This window comes from Amblyomma americanum, chromosome 1, assembly GCF_052857255.1.
Source record: "Amblyomma americanum isolate KBUSLIRL-KWMA chromosome 1, ASM5285725v1, whole genome shotgun sequence".
NCBI classification, from domain to species: domain Eukaryota; kingdom Metazoa; phylum Arthropoda; class Arachnida; order Ixodida; family Ixodidae; genus Amblyomma; species Amblyomma americanum.
The window spans coordinates 123,620,693-123,641,411 of record NC_135497.1 but is presented as its reverse complement, the minus strand read 5'-3'; the positions used below and the strand labels follow the sequence as shown (position 1 = coordinate 123,641,411).

Here is a 20,719-nt window from a genome sequence, read left to right as displayed (position 1 = left end):
TATGTGGGCCGCCTATGCGTAGAGGTCCGTGGTTATGGAAAAGAGCGTGGCCCGGAGCCAGGACAAGACATTGCGTCTGGGGTCCATGACAGACTCGTGCACCAGATCCCTGGCCTGTCTGGCCGTCGCGTCCGCTCTGAGGTCGAGATCTACATGGTCCAAGGAAGGGCGGGAATCAGCCGGTTTCGGGGAGATGCCCGGAATGTCCGTGAGGTTGGACAGGTCGAAGCCCCACGGGGAGTGAGTACTTGCCGGAGCTTGAGCCAGTGCTTAGTGATAAACATGTACAGAGCCGTGCCTCGACGCTCGTAGGTGGTCCCACCTAGGTTATTGCCAGAAACCGGTTGAGATTCGTGAACAAGCTGATGAGGCAGTTCATCCCTGCATGACTGGTTATCAACACATGAACGACTCCGGCATGAGGTTGAACAATCAGATTTATAAAACATATTTTTTTGTGTTCGTGTCACCTGCCATATACAGATTGTTAAAAAATAAGCAAAAATAGTTTTATGAACTACAGAATTATGATCGCTTCGAAAAACCTGGAAAGCCCCGAATTACCGAATTGATTGTGGAAAAACCAGACGTGCACTCGACTTGAGCCCCAAACATCGCCTAAGGTTTAACCGCCGAAATTCGAAAAAACCTCAAATCGAAGGGCCTACTGACTATTACGCTTTACTTTTGAAGCGAAAAGTTTCACTAGGCTCGTCAACCCCGAGCTTCGCGTGAGCCACACTACAGATTTGTCACAGCTGCGCATGCGCGAAACCGAGCGACATCACGCGGAGCGCAGGTGGTTGCTGCTGCCGCAGCCGTCGTAGCCACAGCGCGCTGACTCCGTCGTCTGACCGTGAAACCGAGTGACGACACGCGGAGCGCAGGTGCCCGCTGCTGCCGCAGCCGCCGTCGCCGCCATGCGCTAGCTAGCCTCCGTCGTCTGACCTTTCGCCATGGAAGGAGGAGAAGACCCAGAAGTGGTAGGGTGGGAGTTGGCTCAAAAGCAGCATGTATGAAACAAACTAAACCAAGAGCATCACCACGGAGCTTTTCTCTTCGAGGTACCCAGGCTTAACACTTTAGCTAAGCCTCAGCCAAACTTTTGCAATGGAGTGCCGAGACCGGGAGGCGACGGCTTCTGTAAGTATACACTCTCACGATCTCGTTAGCCAACCACACACGTCTGGAAGCCATCGCTTTTCGCTCGTAAGTTGCAAGAATGTGTCATGTGGAAAGGAAAGGCGCAGTAACTTCCTCACTCTCGGTGGTCACCTCAACCGCGCCGTCAAGGAAGGAATAAAGGGGAGAGTAAAAAAGCAAGGACACATTTTGCGTTATGGAAATGAAAATTGGTTTTTGAGGAAAGGAAATGGCGCTGTAACTCCCTCACATATTTCGGTGGACACCCGAACCACCCGTAAAGAAGGGACAGAGGGGAAGAGAAAGAAGAAAGCAAGAAAGAGGTGCCGTAGTAGCCTCCATCTAAAACCAGCTGGCATTTGATTATGTCTTCATCTTAGACTTGGTGAGTCACATTGAACACCAGAGTTTCGGCCTTTCCACCTTAGCCATTTTCCTTGACGTTGCAAATGCTTATGACAAAGTGCTTAAGAGCTCAATTCTAAACAGTTTGCAAGCCATGGGCATACAGGGCCATATGTTACGACTCGTTTACAAGTTTATAAGTGATCGTGCGTTTCGTGTACGGTTAGGGAGTACCTTAGGCACCAAAAGGGTTCTATCACGAGGTGCACCTCAAGGAAGTGTTCTTTCCCTCACGTTCTTTAACGTCGTAATGGCTGGCGTTCCCGATTCGTTCCTAAAAAATTGCAGGCAAGTGCGTATGTCAATATGCCCTGACGACATCTGTATGTGGATTACTGGCTACCAACACAAGCCATTAGCCCTGATAGCTCGACAGGCTCTACTTTCGGTACAAGCTTAGCTTCAAGGTGTGGAATTGTCTCTATCAGTGGAAAACTCCAGCTTTTTTCTGTTTCAGGTGTAGGAAGACGTCCAGCGCTGTTGAAGATAGACCTTGGTCACTCTTGCATCCAATTCAACCACACGCGCTTCCTGGGCGTCATTATTGACTCCCGTCTACAGTGGCGAAAAGCTGTCGACGCGATTGTTTCATCTCTATCTCCGCGTCTCAATGTGATCCGTAGAGCTGCATGTGAGCGATGGAGAAGCCATCCTTTTTCAAGTCAAACTTCATGAAGCACTGGTGGTCAGTCGCATAATGTATAAATTGCCTTTATTCCCCCTCGGCATCACAGCTTGAACGACTCGAAGTTCTCCACAGAAAGGGCCTAAGAAGAACCACTGGAGTTCCTCAGGAGACTGCGAACAAGGCAGTACTTCATGACTGTCGAAACATCTTAGCCTTGTCGCTTCTCAGAGATTACTCAAGCATCTTGGCCGCCTAGGAGAGACGTTAGCTGGGCGATCTTTTCTCCAGCGGCTCTGCAAGAGATATGAGTCGAAGGCCTACTTGGCGCTTAATACTCTTAGTTCTTTACACATTAAAGTCGTTGAAACCCCCCTGGTCTTTTCCGACCCTCGACTGTTAGGTCACAAGTCCCCATGCGAGCGCAAAGCGCAGCTTTCTTTTAGCAGCAACGCGTTTGCTCGTACTTGAACATTTGGAAACAGAGTACGCGTGCCATCTACAAATTTTCACGGATGGTTCAGTAAACAAGGTCAAACAAGCTAGCGCAGCAGCCTTTTACATTCCTTCTTTGGACTGTAAGTGATCTGTACTCTTTACTGCTGTCGTATCCTCCCCAACGGCCGAAAGCGTTGCTATTGATGCGGCTTTACGGAAGCTAGGGTCTCGTGCGGCTCAACCTGTTGTCATCCTGATTAAAAATCCGCCCTTCAGAGAATTAGAGCGCGGATTCCCTACTCATCCCTTGTCTATAAGCTATCTACGCTTGGTGCAGAACCTGCACATCAGAGGCTTTACTCAATATTTTCAATGGGTGCCCTCTCACATGAAGAGGCAATGAGGTGCCAGACAGTCTCCCCCATAATGCTCTGTCAAGGAATCCATCCAAAAAAGTACCTCGAGATGGGAAAAGTCTCTACAGGAAAACGGTGCTCGATCATTTCGGTATCCTGTGCTGTGGAGTGCGCCCCACGAGCCATGTGTGACCAAAGGACTGAGAATATCCCAGGACAATCAACTACATCGAATTCGCGCGGCCTTTGCTCGCACTCCTGCCTGGATGCATAAGACGGGCATGGCATCGTCTCCGCTATGTTCTTTATGTAGTGTGTGCGGGGCAATCGAACATTATATTATGTACTGCCCAGAGTACTACGCGGAAAGGTATGCGCTGTTCGCTTCCTTCAAGAAGACAAGAATCCTTCACAGCACAGTTCAGGACATTGTCTACCCGAGTGGGAACCAGACATGCAGAAGGGAGGCTGCATGCCTTCTTTTAACGTTTCTGCAGGACACTGATCTCGTTTCTAAATGGTGACAGCAGGAACGGACTATGATCTACTGTGATTGAATTTGTGCGTAGATGGTGTCTTCTGGAGTGGACTGTTATACTGTGAGCGAATGTGTGTATGGATTGTAGCACTGCAATGGACTATGTTCTACTGTGACTGAATATGTGCATAGATGGTGACTTCTGGAGTGGACTGTGTGGAGTGAATGTGTGCATAGATGGTGAGTACGGAGTGGAATATGTGCTATTATAAGTGACTGTGCGCACATCGGGGTAGATCCGACATGTTTTAGGACATTAATAATATAGAAGTGACACTACGGCGGCGCAATTGCCGGCAGAATAAGCAAGGCTAATCCTACCTGTAGCATTCAACACCTCAACTCAACTTTTATCCTGTGACCTAATTTTGCTCAGCAGCTGAACGCAATAACGACTGAACTACTTCGACGGCTGCACGAAGCTTCCATCCCTCACTGCGCGGTAGGCACCTGGAATTCATTCGCCGCGTCAGATGTCTCCAATTTATGCAACAATGAAAACAGTAGATGCCGATTACAGCACTAAATGTGTACAAGAATCACAACATGCATATTCACTGGTTGCTGTTCGGCCACTTGGCTTAGTTGGTAGGCATCGGGGAATAAAACTTAGCTGATAACTAAGAAGCACGCCCCGCGGCAATAGGGGCGCCACGCGCTTCCCTTCGAATGTCGAATGTCAGCTTGCGATCGTCGCTGCGCTGCAGAACTCCGGTCATTTACCGTTGGTACCCCTGTGCACCAAGGGAGAGTAGGCACAATTCAAGAGGTTGACGCGCTTCAAGCCCCGACCAGCACAAGGTAACACCTGCCACTCATAGTCTACGACGTCACCGCAAACGAGCCCAGGCAAAATGGGTTGCCTTGCATCCTGCTGTCGGATTGAAATCGGGGATGGCATCGCCGAGCCTGTGCTCTCGTCGAGCGCCAATCTTATGCCGCCGCATCAGTGTGTCGCTGACCCCATACCGGAACTCAACCCGCCACCAGTGGAGCCACACAGCAGACTGAGCGAAGGACAAGGTGAAGGCAGCCACTCGCGGCTGAGGTGCTGCCAGTTCGTGCCGTTGTGAACTCGTCGGGTTGTGAACTCGTCGACATGCCTTGGCCAAGTCGCAAGGGCCGAGCATCACGGACAGGTGAAGAGGTGGCTCACGATCGCGACACACTGGCCGGCGACCACCAGGCAGCGGGGCGCCTGGGTCGGCTAATCGTGATGCTCGTACGGTGAAGTGCATTTAGGTTGTGCATAGTCGGAAGCAATCTGATTTGTTGATCTTCTGAACGTGTACCCAATCTAAAGGTTGTGCCAAAGCAAAATAAAAGAATATGAAACAAAAATTAACCTCTCTTTCACGGCAATCGGGTCATCTAACGAATGCTGCAGGAAACGCCGACAAGCATCCGGCATGTGGGGTTCCCTGCCGCAACTTTCGGCCCGAATGCCTCGCATGTCACAGCAAAATAATATCGGGAACTTTGGTGAAAAACAATAATTGGAGGAGTCCGCCACACCCAATCTCTGCTTCATCCAGAGTTTTAGACTGCTAGTTGTCTCATAGCAGTCGTCTCACTACCCCCGGTTTCGCGTGATCGTCGTCGGAATTTGAAACGCGGCCGGAATTTTACCCGACCGTCGGCGGCTGCCCGGCCAATTTCCGGCAGCGTTTAGATTGAGGCGAAACACAAAAGGTGGTCTTCCTTCTTCCACTCCCTCCTTTACCTATTCCCTCACTGAGCGGTTGAAGTGTCCACCGAGAGTGAGATAGTTACTGCGTCTTTTCTTTCCACGTGACGTATTTATTTACATATACTTAAAACCTACAAACGCAAGCTATGGCTTCCAGACGTGTGTGGTTGGCTAGCGAGATCGTGAGAGTACGATACTTGCGGAAGCCGTCGTCTCCAGTTCTCTCCATTCCACAACAAAAAGTAAAGCAAATTGGTAGGCCATTCATTTTCACTTTTTTTTTCGAATTTCGGCAGGTAAGCCTTTAGTGATGTTTTTGAGCTGAAAGCGGGTGCACGTCAGGTTTTTCCATAATCAGTTCGACCGCGGCGGCTGCGTTTTTATGGAGGCAAAATGGTAAGGCGCGGCCGTGTGCTGTGCGACATCAGTGCACCTTAAAGTTCCCCAGGTGGTAAAAATTATTCCGGAGTCCTCCACTACGGCACCTCTTTCTTCTTTCACTCCCTCCTTTATCCCTTCTCTTACAGCGCGGTTCAGGTGTCCAACGATATATGAGACAGATACTGCGTCATTCCCTTTCCCGAAAAACCAATTATTATTATTTGACCCTGTGACCTAACTGTGCTCAGCAGCCGAGCGCAATAACCACTGAACCACTGAGGCGGCTGCACGCAGCTTACATCCCTCACTGCCTGTATAGGTACCTGTATTTAATTCCACGCGTACCCCTTAATTCCTCCTTTCATCCCTTGCTTCACTGCACGGTTAAGGCGCCTAGCACGACATGCATTTCCTTTCTCCATAGCCTCATATTTATCTTTTGCATTCCGTCGGGCGCGTGAGGCCAGCAAGAGCCTCGCGCGCAGCGAGCAAAGCATACTGCTCGCGCACTCGTAACAGAGTCTATTGTTAGTTTCGTCGCCCGGCGGAATCATTACGGAACGAAACTCTCAACTTTCCTTAGCTGACGACGATGAAGAAGAACGCCACGCGGCAATAGGGGCGCCACGCGCGATTCCGTTCGAATGTCGAATGTCAGAGCTTGCGATCGTCGCTGCGTCGTAGAACTACAGTCATTTACCGTTGGTACCCCTGTTCACCAAGGGAGCGTAGACACATTTCAAGAGGACGGCGGTCTTGAAGCCCCGACCAGCATAAGGTAACATCTGCCACTCACTGTCTACCAAGTCACCGCAAACGAGCCCAGGCAAAATGGGTTGCCTTGCATCCTGCTGTCGGATTGAAATCGAGGATGGCATCGCCGAGCCTGTGCTCTCGTCGAGCGCCAATCTTATGCCGCCGTATCAGCCTGTCGCTGACCTCACACCGGAATTCAACCCGCCACCAGTGGAGCCACACAGCAGACTGAGCGAAGGACAAGGAGAAGGCAGCCACTCGCGACTTAGGTGCTGCCAGTTCGTGTGGTTGTGAAGTCGTTGGCATGCCTTGGCCAAGTCGCAAGGGCCGAGCATCACGGACACGTGAAGAGGCTGCTCACTACCGCGAGACACTGGCCGCCGACACCCAGGCAGCGGGGCGCCTGAGTCGGCGAATCGTGATGCTTTCACGGTGAAGTGCATTCAGGTTGTATATAGTAGGAAGCCATCTGATTTGTTGATCTTCTGAACTTGTACCTAATCTAAAGGCGGTACCAAAACGAAATAAAAAAATGAGAGAAAAACTGCAGTGTGTTTAATGGCAATCGGGTCATGTAACGAACAATTCTAAACGCTGCCGGAAACGCTGACATGCCTACGGTCTTTGGTTAAGGCGCTCGTCTACTGCGCCGGAGCACACGGGTTCGAACCCGACCGCGGCGGCCACGTTTCGATGGCGGTGAAACGCGCACGTTCCAATGATCTGTGCGATGTCAGTGCACGTTAAAGTTCCCCAGGTGGTCGAAATTATTCCGGAGTCGAACACTACGGCACCTCTTTCTTCCTTCTTTCACTCCCTCCTTTATCCCTTCCTTTACGGCTCAGTTCAGGTGTCCAACGATATATGAGACAGATAATGCGCCATTCCCTTTCCACAAAACCAATTATTATTACAGCAATGTGGGGTGCAAATCTTATGTCTGTGATCGACACGTGTTGATAAGTTGGTTCAGAAATTAATAAAATTTTCAGTAAGGAGTTATAGAAATAAATAGTGAAACAAACACAAATGGGAAGCTTTCTTTCTAGTGTGCAAGTTCGGTAGACCTAGTTGTGACTTTGTTAGAGAAACACTCGCAGTTCAGGCATAATAGAATGAAGTGCATTGATTGATGTTGGATTGCTTCAATGTCTTCAGTTAGTGTACAAAGAGCTGGATCCCATATTATGGAGGCATATTCTAGTTTAGGTCAAATTATAAGTTTCCTTATGTATACATATTGCTGTTTCGTGTATTCTTTGGTGTTTCCTTGATGTGCTTGTTTTTAAAACTGCATAAACTCTTATGCTGCCTTCCTGCCGATCATTAGGATTGTAGACTCGTCAAGCCGGCCAAGGGCAGCTTTTTTCTACAATTCTTCCATCTGTTTTGTTAGATGGGAAATAAACTTTGAAACTTAAAATGTTTGATACAAAATTAGTTTAGGATGCTTTGGCGCTTGAAAGAAGTTATTATGCAGATAACCGAGAGCACGATTAGCATTGTTACTGATATATTTCGCATGAACATGCCATGAAAATTTACTTGTTAGGTAAACTCCGAGGTATTTATAGGAAGTGACATTGTTGTGAGCTATAGAGTTAATTCTGTACCAGTAGGGTATAGGTGTCTTAGTACGAGTAGCAAAAGTATTGTCATACTTTCGTGTCATGTCCATCAATGCAGTTTTAAAAAGGCATGTTCAACAACAGACCATTTAGTTTGCCTCAAAAATACTGTCAGAGAAGCTTTTATACACAAACAGCACTGTCTTGCCCTCTTCTTCAGCCCCGAGAAGACATACGACACAACCTGGACGGTTGGAATTCTTGCGACCTAGCAGAGCTTTGCATTGGTGGCAGGATGTTAAACTGCCTAAATAATTTGCTGTCCAACCGTTCTTTTCACATACGTCTAGGCTCATGCCTCTCAAGAAACTTCGTTCAAGAATATGGAGTTCCCCAGGGGTGCATTTTAAGCACAATGCTTTTCGTTATAAAAATGAATTCCTCAGCCAAAGTAATCTCCAAGTCCATTATGTATTCAGTCTATGTTCACAGTCTTCAAATAGCCTGCACATCCTCAAACCTAGTAACATGCAAGAGACAAATACAGTTGACAATAAATAAATAAATTAGGTTTTAGGGCTGTCTTGGAATGTGTGGACAGACTACTTTTCATTTAAGCCCTGAAGTAAGATTCATTTCATCGAATACCATCAAGTCACGAAGCACTTCGTACTCAAAGCTGTCGCAGAGCTCTATGACCCACTGGGTTTCCTTGCACCTTTTTTGGTGCAGGCAAAGATTCTTCTTCAAGACCTATTAGAAGCGAATGTTCAAAAGGATGGCCCTTTGCCAGCACATTTGGCTGACACCTGCCTTAAATGGAGAGAAGATATAGATGCACTTGAGGATTTCAGCATTCCGAAGAATCTAGGCGCTGCAATAGCATAAAGGACCTATCAGCCAAGCTGAGTTTCATCTTTCCGCAGATGCTGGTCAGAGTGCCTATGATGTGGCAACGTATTTATGCACACATGGATCTTGCAGAAGAGTTGACACAGTTTTACTGCTCTCGAAGACAAGGGTTGCACCTTTGAAAACGGTAACTCTAACAAGGCTAAAGTTGATGTCAGCTTTGATGGCTGTGCGAATGTACAGCTATGTTTCTCATAACGGTGACCTTGGCCTCAGCGATGTGACCTTTTTAAACGGACTCACAAATAGTTCTCAGCTGGATTTGGAAAGATCCACGTATGTGGAAGACATCTGTGTGCAACAAAGTTCAAGAGATATGCACTCTACCGATCTTTCACTCTGGCGATTCTGTTCTGGCAAGGAGAACCCAGTTGATCTACTTACAAGAGGCATCTCCATAGACAAGCTGTTCCAATCTAGATCCACAGTGGATAAGGGATAAGGCAGGTCAGCCGGGCCAAATTTCGAAAGAAGCCGTACAGTGTGCAATGCCCAATCAAGAATTGGCTACCGTCACACATTCGAAATCAAGATCCAGGATGAGCCTCTATTCGACATCAAGACCTTCAGCTCTTTAATGAGGCTACTGTGATTAACAGCATAGATTTTTAGATACCTGCACAACCTAAACAGGCCCAAAAAGATAGGGGAACGTTCATCTGAAGAAGTCAATGCTGAAAGGCATTTGAATGGCGTCGAGCAAAAGCGCCACTTTGCAGTGGATTTGCAGTGGAAGTTAACTGCCTGTTGGAACAGAGATTTCCTTCCAGGACGCTTGATACGACAACTAAGACCGAGTATCAACAACAAGGGCTTATTACGAGTCCTAGGAAAAGCAACGAGCATAAACGAAATACATGCAGCCAGTTGTCCTATTCTGCTTCCAAAGGATTCGTCGTTGAATACACTTATCTGGCAAGCTCACGCGAAGGTTTTTCATGCCGGTGCTTGTGACACCCTTATGAAGATCCATGAAAGATATTGGATTCCTTGAAGATGGCAGTCAGCGAAGAAACTGAAATGCAAATGTTTTATTTGTTGGAAGACGCAGTCTACAATATTTGACCAGGAAACGCTGTTACTTGTAGACCTTCCAAGACTGCAACCTCCTTCCTCATCATTGGCATCGACTAATTTGCAGGATCTCTTCTTGTCCCAAATGAAGATCAGAGGAAAGTATACCTCACTCTTTTTGACTGTACTGTCACAATGGCTGTACATTTCGAACCAGTTGATGACATGACGGCTGTCAATTTCCTTCATGCCTTTTGTCGATTTCTGCCCAGATGGTGACCGTGTTATACCTGTGCTACACGGGCGTCTCCAATGCCTTCCAAACGAATGTCATTTGACTCGACAGCTAAACCTGAGTTGCTACACGACGTTTTTGAACGGCATTCGGTTCACATGACATTCCAGTCGACGGAGCTCCGCGGAGACATTCGAGATTTTGGAATGCCTTCGAGGAGCAAGCGCGACTACTCTCTACCGCAGCGTCTTCGCGCCATAGATGGCAGCATAAGTTTTGAAGAGCAAATACGTTCGTTAAACAATGAAATTCTAAATACTATTTATATACACTACACGGATCTTTTCCAGAAGTTTTGTTAGGAAGCAAATATTTACCGCATACTCTGGAACCCACCGTAGGAAAGAAAGGCAGCCATTTTGGCCCGGTGCCAGTTTTTTCACTTGGTGCTGTTGCTTTTGCTGTGTTTTGTCTTTTTATTTTGTGTGCGAGTGCGTCTGTGTGTACAATTTAGTGAACTTTTTTTTTATTCGGTGAAGTTTATTGCACTTTTTCGTTTTTGCGACACACGCAGGAGATAGAGCCCATTGTAGCCAACAGACCGCATACAAAAAATGGCAGGGCTTTGGGCATCGGCCTCTGTTAGAACAGATGCGTTTAGTAATGAATAAATAGTAAAATTTATTATAAATGACATATTACTTTCAAAAGTAGCAATTTTATAGCGGGCTGTAACTATACAAATTGTTGCTGCTATATTTGTTTAAAACAAAACTTGATGGCAGCAGCACCCCTGTAGCTTGGCGACAGAATACTGAAGCTTTCGAATGCTTTTGGAATAGTCGTGTAGCACCGTGCGGATCCATCCAGTCCGAATGCCATTTGAAGTTTCGAATGCCGTTCGACTCGAATGTCATTTCAACGTACCCGTGTAGCACAGGTATTAGTAAACACTGACAATGCATGAACTTTCGTGAAATCTTTTAAGCAACTGAAGAAAATATGGAGCATGATTCAAGATCCTGACATTCTCTCCTTCTTCATGGTTTCGAATATACAATGGAAGTTTATTTGCCCAAATTCCCCGTGGTGGGTAGGGTTTTATGAAAGACTTGTGCTGTCAGTAAAGGGTGCCGGGAAGATAAGTGGCCAGCGAGAATGACCTCATTACCATTCTTGAAGAATTGGAGGCAATGTTGAACTCTCATCCCCTCACTTTTGTTTTCAGCAGTGTTGATGGACCCTGCCCTCTTCTTACCGAGTTTTCTGGCTGGACAACGGCTCACATCATTCCCTTTGTTTAGCATGTCAAACACTCCCTGCTCCCCACCAGACCAACTGAGGAACTTTTGACGACTCAGAGAGAACCAATTACAAGCCTTTTGGCCCCACTGGGTTAGAGAATACTTGATTAAGTTGAGAAACATTTCTATGAACCACTCGAAACCCCCCGATCTCATAAAATGGGGATCTGTCATGCTAGTTAATAACAAATGCCTCAGGTATTCAGACATCAGCGCAAACACAGGATCTACATCGTGGTCAAGACGAAAAAGTTAGATCGTGCTTGCTGTGACTCCCCTGCAGAACCACTGTGAAACGACCCACACAACACTTACATCCAATGGAAATCACTTAGCGCAACCTATCTGGCGGAGTTAGAATGGTGGAAATTCGTGTTGCTAACACCAGAAGTCTCCGTCACCGTCATCACTGTAAGTTTGCGTGGTGCTGCACTTCTCCTGGAGCAGTGCTGATCTTCATCAGTCATTAAATGCATTTGCTCCTTCCTGTCACAAGCATCTAGACTCAGCTCTTTGCAATGCCCACGCACTAGCAAGTAGACCCTGAGGTCCATCACAAGATCTTTGACAATACAAGAACTTAAAGGAGTACAGACAGATAATTTTGGTGGCATGTCTTATGCTCTACAATGATGCGGAAGACACTACTATGCATGAATAGCCATGTGGTATTTGCCTATGACTACTAAAATAAATTACAATCGAATTTTTCTGTCATGCTGTTTTGGTTTCAAATGATAGCCGTACGTCAGTATGGTTATATGTCATGTGAGGCATAAAAAAACGTCCATATAGTCGCTGCTTCATCATTTTAATTCACTACAGTGCTGAAGCCAGCCTTCCTCATGAGCCGGAATGACAATACATGTAGAAGAAGTGATTATATTGCAGTTTTTTCATGCCTCACATGACCTATCAGCTCACTTTGAAGTTACCGTCATCAGTCGGCTGTTGAAAGCGAAACCGAAACAGCACGAGAAACAAACTCACTTATGAATTATTTAACGGTCATAGGAGAATATCGCATGGTAATCCTTGTATAATAATGCCTTACACATCAAGACAAACAAGAAAACACGCAACCAAAAGCTAGGTCTCTAGGTATGCTCCTTTAAGATGTTGATTTCACAGGACACTGCCTAGTTAACCTCCCTGCCTTTCCATTATTCCCTATCTCTTCTTGGGCTCAGATGTTCGATGCTCAGCTAACAGCACATGAACATGGGTTTATCAGCAAGACAGATCTATTAAGGTACATGACCACATTTTTGGTTGTCTTGCCATAGCACTAGACAACTGCCAAGAAAACTAAAAATGCTCCTTCAAAAGCAATTTTTCTTTAGCTAGCTATGTGGCTGCACAGTGTCTGTTGCATGTATATTATATATGATGCAAATGATGAAAGCAGTTTTTTGCATTGGGCTCATGCAGCAAGCAAGTTTGCTTCCAATTTTTCACATGAGAGTATCACTTTGTTTGACCATAAACTTTGCACAAAGAAGCATAAAGTGTAGTGATTTGTATGCATTGCATGAGAAGCAACACTGTCCTCCATGTATACCTGCAATCTAGAACAAAGCAGCAACTCAAGTAATGTGATTCCAATCATGAAAGAAATGCAGGTCTCACCACAGAGGCGATCAGAATTGTGTTGCACCAGACTACACCACAGCACCACTGCCATCTTAGGAAAAAATGTTAGCGCCAATACTTTAGTAAGACACGAGTAAGAAAGAAAATGAACAAGATGAGTGCTGATACTGTCAGTGTACAGTTTTAACATGTTTCCTTCAGAATGGAAACAATTTGCCCAGCAACAAGCTTTGTAAAATGCAGCAACCACCTTTCATTTATTAGATTTCATCAGTTGCTTAACCAGATGCCAGACTGTCTTCAGGTGGATAACCTCTAGAACATGAGTGCTAACTACTACTGTTGTAAGAAAAATTTGGTGCTTACACACCTGAAACTATTTTCAGGGCTACTACTCCTGCAGGCAAAGAAATTCAAATTAATTTCACTGATGGTCTTCATGAACAGGCAGGAATGCTTCTTTTCATAGCTTTTATTCATGTCAGGGAAACTGAAACCATATGCTCGGAAGTGTAGTAGTTGAAAATTGAACAAAGGATGTATTGAAAACATAAATACTGCAATGTCCTTTCAGAGTAGTAATCAGCATTACTGATTTTGTCAGCATCACTAAAAGTGTCATACAACTGTTAGCAACAGTTACTTCCTAAGCATTCTACAGATGAATTAACAAAGAAGAGAAAACAGTTCACCCCAAAGTTGCCAACAATCTAAATGCTATTACTATATGCCACCAAATGTGCCATGCCAACTATGCCAATAATATGCACGTGCATTTTAGCAAATAGCGTGTTGTATAGTTAAGGCAAAACTACTTGTTGTCTTTTGCTTTATCAGCAGGGTTGGCATCCAGAATCTAAAGCTTCAAAGAGGCACCGACATACAGCAAGCGTGGGAGAAACTCAAGGTTTTGCTGACGCACCAGGCATGGCAGCTGTGAAAACTATATTCACATACAAGCAATGAGACAGGATGACAGCTTATAAGCAAGCTAGTGGCACAGATTTCTTCCAGCTGCGCCACAAAGTGTACACGCATTTCACTTTCATGGCAGGCTACAGCAAGGAAATACTACTTCACTAAGAGTTGACCTGACTACTGATGAATATGCACTGCTGGACCACATGATGAATCAGAACATGCAGCCCCACAGACCGTTCTATTGTTTATACACAGCAGTCAAAATAGGCTCCATGAACTGTTGGCGACACATGCAAAACAGTCGCACCACCACTCTCTCTGTGCTTGCACTAAATGCGTACAACAGTCCAGTGAGAAGAATGGTGATCGAATGTTGGGAATAGAGCACTGCACGGGCCATAATTATTGGCCCGGGCCCGGCCTGGGCCTGATACCATCTACCGCTACCAGCCCAAGCCCAGCCCAGTTTCTCTAATGCCTGGACCTGGTCCGAGCCCAAGAAAGCTCTCACCTACCAGGCCCGGCCTGGCCCAACAAGTCGGTGGGCCCGGCTCAGGCCCAAAACAACACAAAAGCTGTAAACCTGCTACAGAAGCACAAACATTGTTGTTACTGTGAATATCAGTGAAAAAGCATTAGTGGTTGTTAGAACAGAGGTCTAAAATTCTCTAGTGTCTGCTTCTGTTTGAGTTGGTACTTATTTTTTTTGCCCAGAACAAAGTGCAATGCCTTGAATGCCACACAAACCAACTTGCTGAAAATAATCAACTCAAGCCGTTTTCCGTCTCTTAGCTTCGGATTTAATATTTGCAAGCTTATGTCGAACAGGCTGTAACGTTGCAATCGGATCGCCACCGAAACGCAAAAGGTCGCACGAGACCGCAAGCCAGTCAGGTGTCCGCTTGCGTCTGTTCAAACAGCTGCTTCTCCCACTGTCGCTTGTCTCTTACCATCCAGCAATAACAAAATGCAGGAAGATCAACTGGGCTTGGATATATTACACAATGAAGATGTCAACTACTACAGGTCCCACACTTCACTGAAACTGAGTGTTAATGCGGTCATATCTTAGACAATTCGTTTAGAAAGCTTTTGTAGAATTAATCGTCACAAAATTCGAAAAAAAAGAAAGGACTTGGCAGACAACAGAAAGAAGTCTCATAATTATAATTCCATACATTGTAAAAAGTCATTAGCACAAATACTGAGACCAAAATAGAGAAACTACACTACACGGGTGCACTTATTACATGCACCCTTCAAGGCCCAGATTTGCCCGCATGCACAGTCTCCCCTATGCTCCGGGAAACCCGCGGGAGTACCACAACTAAACAAAACAAATAATACAACAGTTATCAGGAAATACAAGACTCGGTAGTATCGAGCGCAGAACATTAAAGAGACAAGGCGCATGCTGGGGAGGAGATACGTGTGATGCATTCAGAGCTGAACATCTGGCAGCAAACAGCAAAGACAGCCTCACAGTTCCTGTTCCTCTCAGGCTATATTCGAACGAGTAAAGCAAAATGTTGCTTTATTTTGTGCGTGGACGCCGTACTTATGCTTTATGGTTATCGATTTTGTGAAGCTAAGAAGGCGGCAAGCAAAAGTACTGTGTTTGTGACTTTCGGTGCTTCAGAACTTCAGCTTTGTAAAGAGTGGTATATATGCTGTTTTGCCTGATTTATTCTGTTTTCCGCATCATTTTCATTGTTTGCATGTTCAACCTATCATATGACTTATTACTGAAGATTAACAAGTTTGTACTCTGGAAAAAGTAGAAAGATATCTACAATATTTTCTTGACCTGCAGTTTGTTAACCCCATGAGAACATAAGAAGCGGGCGCTAAGTGAAAGTACGTGCTCACTACACAAGCCTGAGCCTGGCTCAAGCCGGTCAGTATACAGGCCCGAGCCTGGCCCAGGCCCACAACCCAAAGCCCAGGCCCAGCCCGGGCTTTCGGGTGAGCCTGAGCCCGTGTAGTGCTCTAGTTGGGAGTACTTTTTGGAAAGGCCTCTCATCATCATCAGCGTACTTACGTCCACTGCTGGACAAAGGCTCCTCCCATTGATTTCCAATTAGCCTTGTCCTGAGCCAGCTGTGACCACCTTTGGCCAAGCAAACTTCCCGATGATGATAGATTTAAATGGCACAAAGGCGTCTGTGGACAAAGAGTGCCATGGCACAAGGTATTTTCTTCTGTCCCACATATGGTTGCCTTCTCTAGAAATCCACCTCTTTACCCGAAGGGACCATTGGTTACCTTCTCTTTGCATCACATGCGAATGGTCTCGACAGAAACCTATATAACATTACAAGAATTTGAGAGGTTTATGAGACACAGATTTTCGGTACAAGACTTCACACAGACAGGACAGCAACTCACAAACCAATACACCAGCACAGGCAGCATAGAGTAAGAATAATTGAAAACTGATGTTAGTCTGCCCAGCACTAAAGCCAATGAGAATCAGGCACCTGGAAACAAAGGGTCTTTTGTTGAAAAGCGCATCATCCTATTCTGTTTGGTCTTTGTGCATTGATTTCTTGGCGAATGTTGTGTTTTTGACGTCGAATGGTTTTTTGAATAAAGTCTTTTGGGTAGCCGTTCATGATTAGTTCTTTGAATATCGTGCATTGTTCTTTTTTCTGTCAAGTTCTGTGCTGCGTAGAACTGCAAAAACACGTCTAAAACGTCAAGAACACAACATTCGCCAAGAAATCAATGCACAAAGACCAACGCCACCACCAAAATATGTCGCGTTACCTTATGTCGGAGGTGTCAGCGAAACCATCGCCCGAATACTAAAAAAATCGGATCTCAAGTTGCGCACGAGCCCACAAACACTGTTGCGCTTTGCCTACGTGTTCCCAAAGACCAGCCGCCGAGAGAAAGAGCCCAAGGCATTGTCTACAAAATTCCATGCGCCAACTGCGACGCAAGCTACATTGGCAAAACCAAAAATTTCAAAGCAAGAATTCGGCAACATAAAAATGACGTCCGCAAATTCGCAAGAGAGCTCAATCCAGTAGCCGAGCATTCCGAGGACTCGGACCATAGAATAAACTTTGAAGAAACCCGCATCATCGGAACCGAAAGAAATTACCAGAAAAGGCTCCTTCTGGAATCCTGGCATATCCAAACCACCCCGAACAACATCAACCACAAAAAAGGTAACCTGCCCCCAGTATATGCCCAGGGACTTCGCTCTTCAACTCAACGAAAAAAAGCCGCCATTAGTACCTCCCTGCAGTGAGCCAGCGTGACTAACAGCCTAAACCCCTCCTCCCCGCATACCTCTCTGATTCAGCCTGTCCTATGCCAGCTGTGGCCACCTTATCCCCGCAAACTTCTTAATCTCATTTGTAAACGAACTTCCTGCCGCCCTCTGCTATGCTTGACATCTGCTGGTATCCAGTCCATTACTCTTAAAGACGATCAGTTATTTTGCCTTCGCATTACATGCCCTGCTCAAGTCAATTTCTTTTTCTTGATTTAAACTAGGAATGTCATTAACCTGCGTTTGTTTCCTGACCCACTCTGCCCTCATCCTGTCTCTTAATGTTACACCTACCATTTCCTTTCCATAGCTCACTGTGTTGTCGTCAATTAAAGTTGAACCCTTTTCATCACCCTCCATGTTTCTGCCCCATAAGTAAGTAAGGGTAAGATACAGCTGTTACATATTTTTTTCTCTCGAGCGATATTGGAAAACTTCCATTCATGGTCTGAGAAAGCCAGCCAAATGAGTTCCAGCCATTCTTATTCTAGTTATTTCACACACGTGATCTGGATCCGTGGTCACTAAGTGCCCTAATTACACGTATTCCCTTACCACTTCCAGCAGCTCGCTAACAATCGTAAACTGCTGCTCACTTTCGAAACTGTTCAACATTACTCTAGTTTCCTGCATGTTAATTTTTACACCAATCGTTCTGCTCTAAGTAACTGATCGTGCTTTGCAATTCATCCCCTGAGTGACTTAGCAAGGTTATGTTATCGGCGAATCGCAGATTACTAAGGTATTCTCTATTAACTCTTGTCCTCAGCTGTTTCCCAAACCAGGCCTCTGAACACCTCCTATAAATAGGTGATGAACAGCATTGGTGAGGTCGTGTCTCCTTGTCAGACACCCTTCCTTATTAAAACTTTATTGCTGGTTTTATAGAGGACTACGGTGGCTGTGCAGCCATTATAGATATCTTCCGGTCGTTTTACATAAGGCTCATCTACACCCTGATTAAATAATGCCTGCATGACTGCTGGCTCAGGTTTCGACTCAGTCGGATGCTTTCTCGTTATCCATGAAGGCTACATATAAGGGCTGGTCAATGCTTGCGCACGTGTGTGAATACGTATAAGAGTACATCGATTGATCTATATAAGTATCCCTAAAGATGACATTTACCATGAGCAGAATGACAATTACTGGGTGATGAACCTTAATTAACCCTACCTCTTCAAAGTTGTTTTAGGTCATTGCCTCCTCAAGTTGCTTTTTAGTGCTTCCTCGATTGATAACATCTCCTCTGCAATGCCAGCTGGTGCACTACTTGGTCATATGGCTTACACACGCATCATATCCTCCTCACATGAAATAATAGGATACTAAAAACGTCCACCTACATAATGCTCCACAGCAAGCAAAGTACTTACATATACCACACACTCAAATATTCGAGACTCGAATATGCACATGCAATGAAGAACCGTCATCAAGTACGTATCCAATCAATGTACTACAGTCCCATCAATGCCATGCTACGAAGTTCATACACTCATAATATTCTATATGATGGCAGCATCTCTTAACAAAGAAAATAATCTGGTCTGTGAATCTCGCTGTTCCTCACCATATCTTCTGCTTATTTAACATGTTTTTCCACAGCTCACCTCATTAATCACCATATCTTGTTCTCCCAGACACAACAGATTTCACCGTATATCCCATTCCTTCCCAGTTGCTCACATATGTTCCTGCAAAATATTCTTGCAGCATCTTCTTTCCCCAGCGGAGCTGCTGACTGGAATGGCCTTCCTCGAGACATCACATCAGCAAACTGCTCGTCTAGATGGGAAGAAAGAAGTAATAATTTATCGTTCATGAGAAAAATATTGATATCCTGCTCCCTATGCAATATAGTAATACTTCATTGATATGAAAAAAAAGACTGCAAGAAAAACGTATTATTCGGGAAGACATGATCCAAATTAACCGCCTAATTCTTTTTTAATTTGACTGTTGAAAGATGTACAAAAACATTGACAATTTCACTTCACAAAAATGTCAGAATATCTTGGCACAAGATCTGAAAATATCCTTTTCTAGCGCTCGCAGAATTCAGTCCGCATTTACGCCGTCTTAAGCTCGGAAGGAACTTCGTAACGCATCCGGTCCGTCGGCGGCAATGACCAAGGTAACAAAAATATCTTTCGTGTCATATTCGAATGCTTCGCCCCTTTGCATCTAAGTACTGCGGCAAAGCCACCGCAGCAGCAGACTGTCGAAAAAAATTGAAAATTGGTTTTTGGGACAGGAAATGGCGCAGTATGTCTTACATCTCAGCGGACACCTGAACTGCGCCGTAACGCCTAAGGGATGAGATAAAGGAGGGACAGAGTCAAGAAAGAGGTGCCGTAGTAGAAGGCTGCGGAATAATTTCGACCACCTGGGCGCCTTTGCGCGTCGCCTCCATCTAAACGCGGCCGCCACGGTCGGGTTCGAACTCGGGTACTCCGGATCAGTAGCCAAGCGCCCTAACCGCAGCGTTTCAGCTTTTAGCACGTAGAGCTGACATTCGGAGAAGCAGTACGCGCTGTCACACTAATTCAGGATTGGTCATAGCTCATGGCGTCAGAGCATAGTCAACCAATGTGAGCGACGTACGACGTCAGACACGGCCAGAGAGTCGAGTCGCATGCATCCGTCTCGGAGCCATTTTCTTTTTAAAAAGCGCTCCCTCGCCGCTTCTCTATCCGCCCCCCCCCCCCCCCCCCCCCTCCCCCCCCTTCCCCCGCCCCAACCCCTGAACTAGGTCATGCCTCCCTGTCAGATGACTCGACGTGTCAACCAGAGAGCAGTGAAAACTTTCTACATGCTGACTGTTGCGCAGCTGGCACCCCACCAGCCCGGCCAACCACTGAGTACGATTCAGAATCACATGCCATGTCATGTGACAGGGTGCATGACCTGGCTGGGGGGGTAGAGAATCGGCGAAGGAGTGCTTCTCAAAAAGATTGTGGTTAGTGGGGGTTTAACGTCCCAAAGAAACTCAGGCAATGAGGGACGCTGTAGTGAAGGGCTCCAGAAATTTCGACCACCTGGGGTTCTTTAACATGCACTGACATTGCACAGTACACGGTCCTCTAGGCCGGGATCGAACCCGCGTCTTTCCGGTCAGCAGCTGAGTGCCATAACCACTGAGCCACCGCTGCAGCGCTTCTGAAAAAGAAAGAGGCTCCGAGACAGATGCAGACGTACACTAATGGCTTATTTATTAATTTGCTTGTAAATACTGCGAGCCATGATTGTGGACCAAGCAGGAGGGGCACACAACTGAAATATAAAAGTCATAACACCACCAGCCGCAACAGCTACAGTCATATACAGGACATCACAACAACAATAATAGGAGCCATACAAAAAATCCTCCATCTCCTTTATGAAATATTTCGATTTACAAAAAAGCCGAAGGAAGAAGATTCCACTCCATGACAGTAATCCCAGGGGTTCATGATAAATTGGGGCTAATGAATGCTCGTGTAAAGTTGTGTTATTGTAATGCTTGCGAATTTCACCCAATTGAGAAGATCAGTACAACTCTTAACAATGCACTG

At 45.8% G+C, this 20,719-nt stretch overlaps 1 long non-coding RNA gene across 3 annotated transcripts in view; it reads right to left on the bottom strand.

Annotated features, from left to right (window-relative positions):
* The window catches only part of LOC144113592 (uncharacterized), a 39,588-nt gene that overhangs the window by 9,546 nt on the left and 9,323 nt on the right, over positions 1-20,719 (bottom strand). Inside the window, exon 5 of one of the 3 annotated variants that reach the window (XR_013310826.1) lies at positions 18,776-18,950. This is a non-coding gene — a long non-coding RNA (uncharacterized LOC144113592). Of the gene's footprint in view, positions 1-13,282; positions 18,951-20,719 lie in introns of those variants that run through there. The other 2 variants (XR_013310827.1, XR_013310825.1) reach the window with 2 other exon arrangements.